Genomic DNA, 13,011 nt, shown 5'->3' on the forward strand with positions numbered 1-13,011 from the left:
GTTGAGGAAGTTTCCTTCAATTCCTACCTTTTGAAGTGTTTTTATCAAAAAGGGATGTTGGATTTTGTCAAATGCTTTTTCAGCATCTATTGAGATGATCAATTGATTTTTCCCTTTCGAGTTTTTAATGTGTTGTAATACATTGATTGTTTTTCTTATGTTGAACCATCCTTGCATGCCTGGAATGAACCCCACTTGGTCATGGTGTATGATTTTTTTAATGTGTCTTTGGATTCGATTTGCAAGTATTTTGTTGAGGATTTTTGCATCTATATTCATTAGGGAGATTGGCCGGTAGTTTTCCTTTTTTGTAGCATCTTTGCCTGGTTTTGGTATTAGATTGATGTTAGCTTCATAAAATGAGTTAGGTAGTGTTCCATTTTTTTCAATGTTTTGAAAGAGTTTGAGTAAGACTGGTGTCAGTTCTTTCTGGAAAGTTTGGTAGAATTCCCCTGTGAAGCCATCTGGCCCTGGGCATTTATTTGTGGGAAGATTTTTGATGACTGATTGGATCTGTTTGCTTGTGATTGGTTGGTTGAGGTCTTCTATTTCTTCTCTGGTCAGTCTAGGTTGTTCATATGTTTCCAGGAAATTGTCCATTTCTTCTACATTATCCAGTTTGTTGCCATACAGTTGTTCATAATATCCTCTTATAATTTTTTTAATTTCTTCAGGATCTGCAGTTATGTCACCTTTTTCATTCATTATTTTGTTTATATGGGTCTTCTCTCTTTTTGATTTTGTCAGCCTAGCTAGGGGCTTGTCAATCTTGTTGATCTTCTCAAAGAACCAACTTTTGGTGATATTTATCCTCTCTATTGTTTTTTTGTTCTCTATGTCATTTATTTCTGCTTTAATCCTTGTTATTTCTTTTCTTCTACTTGGTTTAGGATTGGTTTGCTGTTCGTTTTCTAGCTTCTTCAGTTGATCCATTAGTTCTTTGATTTTGGCTCTTTCTTCCTTTTTAATATATGCGTTTAGTGCTATAAATTTCCCCCTTAGCACTGCTTTTGCTGCATCCCATAGGTTTTGGTATGTTGTGTTGTCATTTTCATTCGTCTCTATATATTTAGCAATTTCTCTTGCTATTTCTTCTTTAACCCACTGATTGTTTAGGAGTGTGTTGTTTAACCTCCAGGTATTTGTGAATTTTCTAAGTCTCTGATGGTTATTGACTTCTAATTGTATTCCACTGTGGTCAGAGAATGTGCTTTGAATAATTTCAATCTTTTTAAATTTATTGAGGCTTGTTTTATGTCCCAGCATATGATCTATTCTGGAGAAAGTTCCATAAGCACTAGAAAAGTATGTGTATCCTGGTGATTTGGGATGTAATGTCCTGTATATGTCTGTTAAATCTAATTCATTTATCAGATTGTTTAGGTTTTCAATTTCCTCATTGGTCTTCTGTCTGGTTGATCTATCTGTAGGAGAGAGTGATGTGTTGAAGTCTCCCACAATTATTGTGGAAACATCAATTGCTTCCTTTAGTTTTGCCAGTGTTTCTCTCATGTATTTTGTGGCACCTTGATTGGGTGCATAGACATTTACGATTGTTATTTCTTCTTGCTGAATTGCCCCTTTTATTAGTATGTAGTGGCCTTGTTTGTCTCTCAAAACATCCCTGCATTTGAAGTCTATTTTATCTGAGATTAATATTGCTACACCTGCTTTCTTTTGGCTGTAGCTTGCATGAAATATTTTTTCCATCCTTTCACTTTCAGTTTCTTTGTGTCCCTGTGTCTAAGATGAGTCTCCTGAATGCAACATATTGATGGTTCATTTTTTTTGATCCGTTCTGCAAATCTATATCTTTTAATTGGGGAGTTTAATCCATTTACATTCAACGTTATAACCGTGAAGGCATTTCTTGAATCAGCCATCTTATCCTTTGGTTTATGTTTGTCATATTTTCCCCCTCTGTCTATTAATATCCTTTATTGTACCCATACCGAATCTCTTTAGTACTGAACCTTTCTCCAAGTCTCTCTGTCCTTTCTTTTTTTCTCTGTCTGTAGGGCTCCCTTTAGTATCTCCAGTAGGGCAGGTCTCTTGTTAGCAAATTCTCTCAGCATTTGTTTGTGTGTGAAAAATTTAATCTCTCCCTCAAATTTGAAGGAGAGCTTTGCTGGATAAAGTATTCTTGGCTGGAAATTTTTCTCACTCAGAATTTTAAATATATCGTGCCACTGCCTTCTCGCCTCCATGGTGGCTGCTGAGTAGTCACTACTTAGTCTTATGCTGTTTCCTTTGTATGTGGTGAATTGCTTTTCTCTTGCTGCTTTCAGAACTTGCTCCTTCTCTTCCGTGTTTGACAGTGTGATCAGAATATGTCTCGGAGTGGGTTTATTTGGATTTATTCTATTTGGAGTTCCCTGAGCATTTATGATTTGTGTATTTATGTTGTTTAGAAGATTTGGGAAGTTTTCCCCAACAATTTCTTTGAATACTCTTCCTAGACCTTTACCCTTTTCTTCCCCTTCTGGGACACCAATGAGTCTTATATTTGGACATTTCATATTATCTATCATATCCCTGAGGTCCATTTCGATTTTTTCAATTTTTTTCCCCATTCTTTCTTTTATGCTTTCATTTTCCATTCTGTCATCTTCCAGGTCACTGATTCGTTGTTGAACTTCCTCTAGTCTTGTACTATGAGTGTCTAGAATCTTTTTAATTTGGTCAACAGTTTCTTTAATTTCCATAAGATCATCCATTTTTTTATTTAGTCTTGCAATGTCTTCTTTATGCTCTTCTAGCGTCTTCTTGATTTCCTTTGTCTCCCGTACTATGGTCTCATTGTTCATCTTTAGTTCTTTGAGTAGCTGCTCTAGGTGCTGTGTCTCTTCTGATCTTTTGATTTGGGTGCTTGGGCTTGGGTTATCCATATCGTCTGGTTTTTTCATATGCTTTATAATTTTCTGTTGTTTTTGGCCTCTTGGCATTTGCTGAACTTGATAGGGTTCTTTTAGGATTTGTAGACCAATTGAAGTCCTTATCTCTAATTTATCAGATCTACAGCTTCGTGGAGTACAGTTTCTCTAACCAGCAGGTGGCGTCCACGAGCCACCTGTTCTCCACAAGCCAGTTCTCCCCTGCTTAGCCTTTTTGGTGAGTGGAGGAGTGAGTCTTGTGGGGTCCAATTGGTGTACCAAGCTTGCGTGTGTAGTTGGTGTTGCCTGTCCTGTATATGGGGCTTGTTTCTGGGCAGTCGGGGGGGGGGGTGGCTCTAACAATCAAATCTCCCTGGTGTTCCTAGAGTTTTAAAGCTGCTGCAATAGTCTAATCCTTCAGTTCAGTCCTGCCACAGTTTGTCTCTGCCACTGACCCACAAGTCCTTGGTATTGGCGTATGGCTCCTGAGACTTGTAAGTGGGTCCCTCTTCCAGGCCGTGCACCCCCTGGTCCTCTGTTGAGGGATGACTGTGCTATGTCACAGGTGAGTGCCGTCCCCCCAGGGCGGTTCTGGGCTGCTGGGCTGTGTAGGGAGGGTCCCAGTCTGCTGAAATGATGGCTGAATGGGGCTTTGTTAATTCACACTGCTCCACCTTCCCAACTCTGGGACAATCACCTGAGGTTGCAGGGAAGGCTAATGTCCACGCCCAGTTTTGTGGAGTGTGCCTGTTATTTGAAGCACTTCCGTCACACTGGGTTGTGTGGGGCAGCTCTGGGCTATGGGGCTGGCGATGGGCAGGAGTGTTTCCTGTCCACCAGGATGATGGCTGTGAGCAGACACCCCCGTTTTCTTGGGAAGTTGTGGTGTTTAGTGAAATTTCTCAGCCACTGGATTATTGCCTTTTGTCTCAGAGCTCTCTTAGTTCTGCTCTTGTCTTGACCTGCCCAAATTGCAAGTCTTTGAAGCTTTCTGTATTGGGCTTCTTAGAGTAATTGTTTTATAAAAAGAAAAAAGGATTAAAAAAAAAAAAAAAAAAAAAAAAGGGCCCTCCTCACAGATCTAATGGGTTATTGAAATGCTAAGAGACAAAGCAACCAGGGCCATTAAGGAAACGTCCACAGGGCAGAGAGATCAGCTTTTCTTCGGGATTTGCATATGCGTCTCAGGGCCTGAGCTCGGGCCTGAGCTCTGCCCTTCCCCTTTCTATGTTCACCAGAACTCCAAAAATCCTCCGCTTTTATTTTGGAGTTTTTCGTGTTGTTTTTTTTCTATGCCTGTCTCCTCTCTGCTGGGCTGGCTGCTCTCAGATTCTCTGGTGTATGGTCTCCGTCTATCTATGGTTGGAGTTTGGATCAGCAGAATGAGTTTCCGATAAGGGCTGCCACTGCAGTTCTGCCTTCTCCTTCCCGAAGCTGACAGCCCCTCCTCCCACGGGACTGAGCCTGGCAGGGAGGGGCGCGGGTCCCCTGGCCGCAAAACTTACAGATTTCGCTGATCTCAGCAGTTCCACGTTTTCCTGAGTGTTGTATGAAGTATGCCCAAAGTCAGATTGCTCTGTGGTGTCCAGTCCACGCAGTTCCTGGCTTTCTACCTACTTTCCTGGAGGAGTAACTAAAACATACAGCTCACCAGTCTGCCATCTTGCCCCGCCTCCCATGTTCTTTTAATCTTGTGGATGCAGACTTACTGTGGGTTAGATATTTTGATTAGGTTGTTTCCATGGAGATGTGACCCACCCAAATTGTGGGTGGGACCCTTTGATAAGATTATTTCCATGGAAATGTGACCCCGCCCATTCAAGATGTGTCTTAGTTTACTGGAGCCCGTAAGAGAGCTCAGGGGGAGAGAGAGAACTCAGAGCCAACACAGACCCAGACGCTCGGAGATGCAGACAGGAAGATGTTCGGCGATGCCAAGCTAAGAGATTAAGCCTAGAGTTTGCCCCAGATAAGCTAAGGGAGAACCAACAGATGCTCAAAGAGAAGGCCACTGGAATCAGAAGCTGAAAGCAATGCAATCTGGAAGCAAAGGACCAGAAGACTCCAGCCATGTGCCTTCCTAGCTGAAAGGCTGACAGAGGTGTTCTGGACGCCATCGGCCTTTCTTCAGCCAAGGTATCCTCTTGTTAATTCCTTAGTTTGGACACTTTTATGGCCCTGGGACTGTAAATTTGTGAACTAATAAACCCCCATTGTAAAAGCCAATCCCTCTCTTGTGTTTTGCATTCTGGCAAACTTAGAAAACCAGAATACCCACTTTCAAGTGTACAATTCAGTGGTATTATTGTGCCACCATCACCAACATCCATTACCCAAACTTCTTCATCCACTCAAACATAGTCTGCATCTGTTAAGCAATAACTCTGAATTCCCCTACCTGCTGGACCCTGGTAACCTGTATTCTACTACCTGTTTCTATGAATTTGCTTATTCCAGGTATTTCATATAGTGAGATCTCACAATATTTGTGTGTCTGGCTTATTTTACTCAGCGTGATGTCTTTGAGGTTCTTCTATGTTGTCGCATGCACCCGAACTTTATTCCTTTTTATGGCTGAATAATATTCCATGATGTGTATATACATTTTGTTTATCCATTCATTTGTTCAATGGACACTTGGTTTGCTTCCATCTCTTGGCTACAGTGAATAATGCTGTTATGAACATTGGAATAAAAATATCTAGTCAGGTCTCTGTTTTCGTTTCTTTCAGGTATATGCCAAGAAGTGGGATTGCCAGATCAAATGGTAATTCTATTTTCACTTCTTGAGGAACTGCCAGATTTCCACAGCAGCTGCAATATTTTTTACAATGCCATCAGCAATGTATAAGGGGTCCTATATTTCCATATCCTTGTCAACACATATTCTGTTTTTGTTTTTTTAAATAATAGCCATCTTAGTGTGTAAGAAGTGGTATCTCAGTGTGCATTTCCCCGATGACCAATCATGTTGAGCATCTTTTCATGTGCTTATTGGCCATCTGTATATCTTCTTTAGAGAAATGTCTATTCAAGTCCTTTGCCCATTTTTTAACTGGGTTATTTGTTTTGTCAGTGTTGTTGAGTTGTGTAAGTCCTTTATATATTCTGGATTTTAAAACCTTATCAGGAGTTCCAGGGAGATGGTAGATTAGGAGAGACAGAGAAAATTTTCCTCCATGAAAAACACTAGATAAAGGAGATAAACCGCTCCAGAACAGCAGTTACAGGGTTCCACTGGCTGGGCAGGGACTTCTACACCCATAGTGAGTGTGCACTTGCAGAAACCGAGACTGCGTTTAAGACAGGTGAGTGTTTGGCCCAGAATGCCACTGGGGAATGGGCAGTTACAGCCGGCAGATAAGCATGGAGTGCGGCAGCCTTCCATGCCCAAGGCACCCTCCTCAACACTTGGCTTGGGTGATAATCCATCACAGACCCATGGCCAAGAGCCTCCGTGCCAGGGACTGACTGTTGGAGCAGGCAGACGAGTGCAGAAGGGGGCAGCTTTCCATGCACCGTGCAGCCATCTTTGCCATTGGCTGGGAGAAAACCTCTCACAGCCCCGTGGCTGAGAGCTTCCTTCAGGAAATCTGGGATTTGGCGTTCTTGTGACAGCATCTGCTCTTCCTCCATGGAAACCCACAGTGCGCACAGCCCAGATGCAAGGCTGCCGCACGAAAGTGCCAGGAGCCCTCCCCCAATCCGAGGGAATCAAGTGCACACAGCAAACAGCGACTGGGGAGCACATGACCTGGAAGGTGAAATGTGCAGCTCTGTAGACTGCGAGTACTCCACCCGCAGCCCCGGGAAAGGCTGGAACCACCATGTCCTGGAGCAGACTTATTGCCAAACTGCAAAGGGCATAACCACATCCCCAGTGCACACGGAAAATTGGTGCACTGATTAGACCTCCACATGGTTTGTACCCGCACTCAGTGCACAGTCAAAGTTGGAGAGAACTAGCTTGAGGGCAAGAGGTGGTTCAGGAGCCCTATCTGCTGGTAGGTCAGGGAAAGTGCACCCCACCAAGTTGTAGCACTGCCAAATTATAGATAAATGTTCAAATAATACTGCATATCCTAAAAGAACCCTATCAAGATAAGCAAATGCCAAGAGGGCAAAAACAACAGAAAATCATAAAGCATATGAAGAAATCAGAAGATATCAATAACCCAAATGTCCAAATTAAAAAGCCAGAGTAGACACAGAACTTGGAGCAATTAATCAAAGAAGTATAGACAAACAATATTATGGCTCAGGATACAAAAGGCATGAAGAAGACATTAGAAGAGCATAGAGAAGAATTTGCAAGAGTAAATAAAAAAATAGTGGATCTTATGGCAATAAAAGATACTGTTGATCAAACTAAAAGTATTCTTGTGACACATAACACTAGATTTGAAGAGGTACAGGAACAAATTACCAACCTTGAGGATAGAGAGATGGAAAGTGAAAGCACAAAAGAAGGAATGGTGAAAAAATAAAAAAATTTGAAATGGATCTCAAGGAAATGATGGACTACATGAAGAACACAAATATAAGACATTGGTGTTCCAGAAGGTAAAGAGAAGAGTAAAGGGCTGGGAATAATATTCGAAGACACTGTTGGGGAAAACTTCCCAACCCTTCTAAATGACATAAATATGCAAATTAAGATGCCCAAAAGAATACCAAATAGAATATATTCAAATAAACCCACTCAGGGACATATTCTGATCAGATTGTCAAATGGAGAAGAGAAGGAGAAAGTTCTGAAAGTGGCAAGGAGAAGCAATTCACCACATACAAGGGAAACAACATAAGACTAAGTAATGACTACTCAGCGGGCATCATGGAGGGAAGAAGGCAGAGGTATGACATATTTAAAATTCTGAAAGAGAAAAATTGCCACCAAAGAATTCTTTTTTTTTTTCATTAAATTCAGTTTTATTGACAGTCATCCACGGTGTACAATCAACTGTTCACAGTACCATCATACAGTTATGCATTCATTACCACAATCTATTTCCGAACATTTTCCTTACATCAGAAAGAATCAGAATAAGAATAAAAAATAAAAGTAAAAAAAGAACACCCAAATCAGCCCCCCTCATCCCACCCTATTTCCCATTCAGTTTTTGTCCCCATCTTTTCCACTAATCCATCCATACATTAGATAAAGGGAGTGTGATCCACAAGGTTTTCACAATCACACTGTCACCCCTTGTAATCTACATTGTTAAACAGTCATCTACAGGCGTCCAGACTACTGGGTTGGAGTTTGATAGTTTCAGGTATTTACTTCTAGCTATTCCAATACATTAAAACCTAAGAGGTGTTATCTATATAGTGCATAAGAGTGACCTCTCGACTCCATTTGAAATCTCTCAGCCACTGGAACTATTTCGTCTCATTTTGCATCCCCCTTTTGGTCAAGAAGATATTCTCCATCCCACGACGCCAGGTCTAGATTCATCCCAGGGAGTCATATCCTGCATTGCCAGGGAGATTTACACCCCTGGAAGTCGGGTCCCATGTAGGGAGGAGGGCAGTGAATTCACCTGCTGAGGTGGCTCAGTTAGAAGAGAGGGCCACATCTGAGCAACAAAGAGGTAGTCAGGGGGAGACTCTCAGGCACAATTATATGCAAGTTTAGCCTCTTCTTTGCACTAATGAGCTTCATAAGGGCAAGTCCCATGATAGAGGGCTGAGTACATCAAACCACCAGTCCTAATGTTTGTAACAACATCAGCATCAGTCCAGGTGAGGAAGTCCAACACTTCCGCACTTTCCTCCAGCTCCTCAGGGGGGACCTATAAATATATTCTTATTCTCTGCCCAAACTACTTTGGGATGTGTCACTATTTCACTCTAACCTATACCAACCTACCATAGCTCACTTCCTATTCAAAGTTCCATGTAATTGTGCCACCCAAGAATTCTTTATCCAGCAAAGCTCTCCTTCATAAGTAAGGAAGAGCTTAAAATTTTCCCAAACAAATGCAAGGGACCTGCCCTGCAAGAAATAATAAAGGGGGATATACTGGCTGAGAAAAAAGGACAGGAGAGAAAGGCCTGGTGAAGGGCACAGAACTGAAGAGTATTAGTAAGGGTAACATGAAGGAAATAGAGGGAAAAATCAGATCTGACAAATAAAAACCAAAGGATAAGATGGCTGATTCAAGATCTGCCTTCACAGTAATAACATTGAATCTGAATGGATTAAACTCTGCAGTGAAAAGATATAGATTGGCAGAAGGCATTAACAAATATGAACCATCAATATGTTGTTTACAAGAGACTCATCTTAGACCCAGTGACACAAAGAAACTGAAAGTGAAAGGATAGAAAAAATATTCCATGCAAGCTATAGCCAGAAGAAAGCAGGGGTAGCCATACTAATCTCAGATAAAATAGACTTTAAATGCAAGGATGTCATAAGAGACAAAGAAGGATACCATATACTAATAAAAGGGACAATTCACCAAGAAATAACAATCATAAATGTTTATGCAACCAATGAAGGTGCTCCAAAGTACATGAGACAAACATTGTCAAAACTGAAGGAAGCAACAGATGCTTCCATAATAACTGTGGGAGACTTCAATACACAACTCTCTCCTATAAGACACATCAATGAGACAGATGACCAATAAGGAAAGTGAGAACCTGAAGAATGTGATAAACAAATTAGACTAACAGACATATATAGAACACTACATGCCAAATTACCAGGATATACATTCTTCTCTACTGCTCATGGAACTTTCTCCAGGATACATCATATGCTGGGAAAAAAACAAGCCTCAATAAATTTAAAAGGATTGAAATTATTCAAAGCACATTCTCTGATCACAAAAGAATGCAACTATAAGTCAATAACCATCAAAGATCTAGAACATTCACAAATATCTGGAGGTTAAACAACATAGTCCTAAACAATCAGTGGGTCAAAGAAGAAATTGCAAGAGAAATTGTTAAGTATCTAGAGATGAATGAAAATGAGAACACAACATATCAAAACTTATGGGATGCAGCAAACGTGGTACTGAGGGGGGAAACTTATAGCGCTAAATGCATACATTAATAAGGAAGAAAGCTAAAATCAAAGAAATAATGGAACAACTGAAGAAGCTAGAAAATGATCTAAACTGAGTAGAAGAAAAGAAATAACAAGGATTAAAGCAGAAATAAATGAAAAGGAGAACAAAAATAGACAGAATAAATAAAAGTTGGTTCTTCGAGAAGATCAACAACATTGACAAACCCTTAGCTAGACTGACAAAGTCAAAAAGAGAGACGAACCAAATAAACAAGATAATAAATGAGAGGGGGGACTTACTGTGGATCCTGAAGAAATTAAAAAAATTGTAAGAGGATACTATGAACTTTACGCCAACAAACTAGACAATTTAGAGGAAATGGATAATTTCCTAGAAACACATGCACAACCTAGATTGACCAGAGAAGAAACAGAAGACTTCAACAAACCAATCACAAGCAAAGAGACCCAATCAGTCATCAAAAAACTTCCTACAAATAAAAGCCCAGGGCCAGATGGCTTCACAGGGAAATTCCATCAAACATTCCCAAAAGAACTGCCACCATTCCTACTCAAACTGTTTCAAAAAACTGAAGAAAATGGAATACTACCTAACACATTTTATGAAGCTAACATCACTCTAATACCAAGACTAGGCAAAGATGCTACAAGAAAGGAAAACTGAAGGCCAATCTTCCTAATGAATATAGACGCAAAAATTTTCAACAAAACACTTGCAAATCAAATCCAAAGACACATTAAAACAATCATACACCATGACCAAGTGGGGCTCATTCCAGGCATGCAAGGGTGTTTCAACATAAGAAAATCAATCAATGTAATACAACACATTAACAAAACAAAAGGGAAAAATCAAATGATCATCTTGATAGACGATGAAAAAGCATTTGACAAAATTCAGCATCCTTTTTTGATCAAAACATTTCAAAAGATAGGAAATGAAGGAAGCTTCCTCAATATGAGAAAGGGTATATATGAAAAACCAACAGCCAGCATAGTACTCAATGGTGAGATACTGAAAGCCTTCTCTCTAAGATCAGGAATGAGACAAGGATGCCTGCTGTCACCGCTATTATTGAACATTGTGCTAGAAGTTCCAGCAAGAGCAATCTGGCAAGACAAAGAAATAAAAGGCATCCAAGTTGGAAAGGAAGACGTAAAACTGTCATTATTTGCAAATGATATGACCTTATATCTGGAAAACTGTGAGAAATCGACGACACAGCTACTTGAGCTAATAAATTCAGCAAGGTGGTGGGATACAAGATTAATGCATATAAGTCAGTAATGTTCCTGTACACAAAAATGACCTAACTGAAGAGATACTCAAGAAAAAGATTCCATTCTCAATAGCAACTAAAAAAATGAAGTAATTAGGAATAAGTTTAACCCATGATGTAAAAGACCTCCACACAGAAAATTACATAACTTTACTAAAAGAAATAAAAGAGGACCTGAAAAGATGGCAAGCTATTCTGTGTTCATGGATAAGAATGCTAAACATCATTATGATGTCAATTCTACCCAAACCGATCTACAGGTTCAATGCAATGCCAATCAAAATTCCAAAAACCTACCTTGCCGACTTGGAAATGCTAGTTATACAATTTATTTGGAAGGGAAAGGTCCTCGAATTGCTAAAAACATTCTAACAAAGAAAAATGAAGGGGTAGGACCTACAATTCCTGACTTTGAAGCCTACTATAAAGCCACAGTAGTCAAACAGCATGGTATTGGCACAAAGATAGATGTACTGATCAATGGAATCGTATTGAGAATTCAGAAATAGACCCTGAGGTCTACAGTTGACTGAGTTTTGACAAGGTCACCAAATCCACTGAACTGGGACAGAACAGTCTCTTCAACAAATGGTGCTGGGAGAACTGGATATCCATATTCAAAACAATGTAAGAGGACCCGTACCTCAAAATGTATACAAAAATTAACTCAAAGTGGATCAAAGACCTCAATATAAGAGACAATACCATAAAACTCCAAGAAGATAATGTAGGGAAACATCTTCAAGACCTAGCATTTGGAGGTCACTTCTTAGACCTTACACCTAAATCACAAACAATGAAAGAAAAAATAGATAAATGGGAACTTCTCAAAATCAAGAGCTTCTGTACCTCAAAGGAATTTGACAAAGAGGTGAAGAGACAACCACCACAATGGGAGAAAGTATTTGGAAAACCATGTATTTGATAACAGACTGATATCTTGCATATATAAAGAAACCCTACAACTCTATGACAACAGTACAAACAGCACAAATAAAAAAAATGGGCAATGGATGTGAAAAGACATTTCTCTGAAGAAGAAATACAAATGTCTAAAAAACACATGAAAAAATGTTCATCTGCACTAGCTACTACGGAGATGCAAATCAAGACCACAGTGAGATATAATCTCACACCAATAAGAATGGCTGCCATTAACCAAACAGGAAACTACAAATGCTGGAGAGGATGTGGTGAAATTGGAACTCATTCATTACTGGTGGGACTATATAATGGTACAGCCATTCTGGAGGACAGTTTGGCGGTTCTCCAGAAAACCTGTTACTGAGTTACCCTTCAATGCAGCAATTTCACTTCTCAGTATATGCCAAAAGATCTGAAAACAGTGACACGAACAGATATTTGCATACTGATGTTCATAGCGGCATTGTTCACAACTGCAAAGAGATGGAAACAATCCAAATGTCCTTCAACAGATGAGTGGATAAATAAAATATGGTATATACCCATGATGGAATACTATGTAGCAGTAAGAATGAACGAGGTCATGAAACATATGACGACATGAACCTTGAAGACATAATGCTGAGTGGAATAAGCAGGAGACAAAAGGAGAGATATTGTAAGTTGACAGCAATGTGAACTCCGTGAAAAATGTAAAATAAGTGTCTTATAATGTAGAATATAGAGGTTGTAGAGATGGTCAGAAGCTAGTGAAGGGGGAATGATATTCTAATATGTACAGATATGATAATGAGGGTGAACTTAATGGTATGGGAATGATCAGGTGTGACTATGGTTCCTTAATGGGATTGTAAGTATTAGTGATGCACTGAAGGCAAACACATTCATA

General features: G+C 39.9%; 1 protein-coding gene across 2 annotated transcripts in view; it reads right to left on the reverse strand.

The window, feature by feature from the left end:
• MAGT1 (magnesium transporter 1) overlaps positions 1-13,011 on the reverse strand; it is a 77,703-nt gene that overhangs the window by 18,738 nt on the left and 45,954 nt on the right. The gene's annotated exons all lie outside the window — the stretch shown is intronic.

This window comes from Choloepus didactylus, chromosome X (assembly GCF_015220235.1).
Source record: "Choloepus didactylus isolate mChoDid1 chromosome X, mChoDid1.pri, whole genome shotgun sequence".
Lineage (NCBI taxonomy): Eukaryota > Metazoa > Chordata > Mammalia > Pilosa > Megalonychidae > Choloepus > Choloepus didactylus.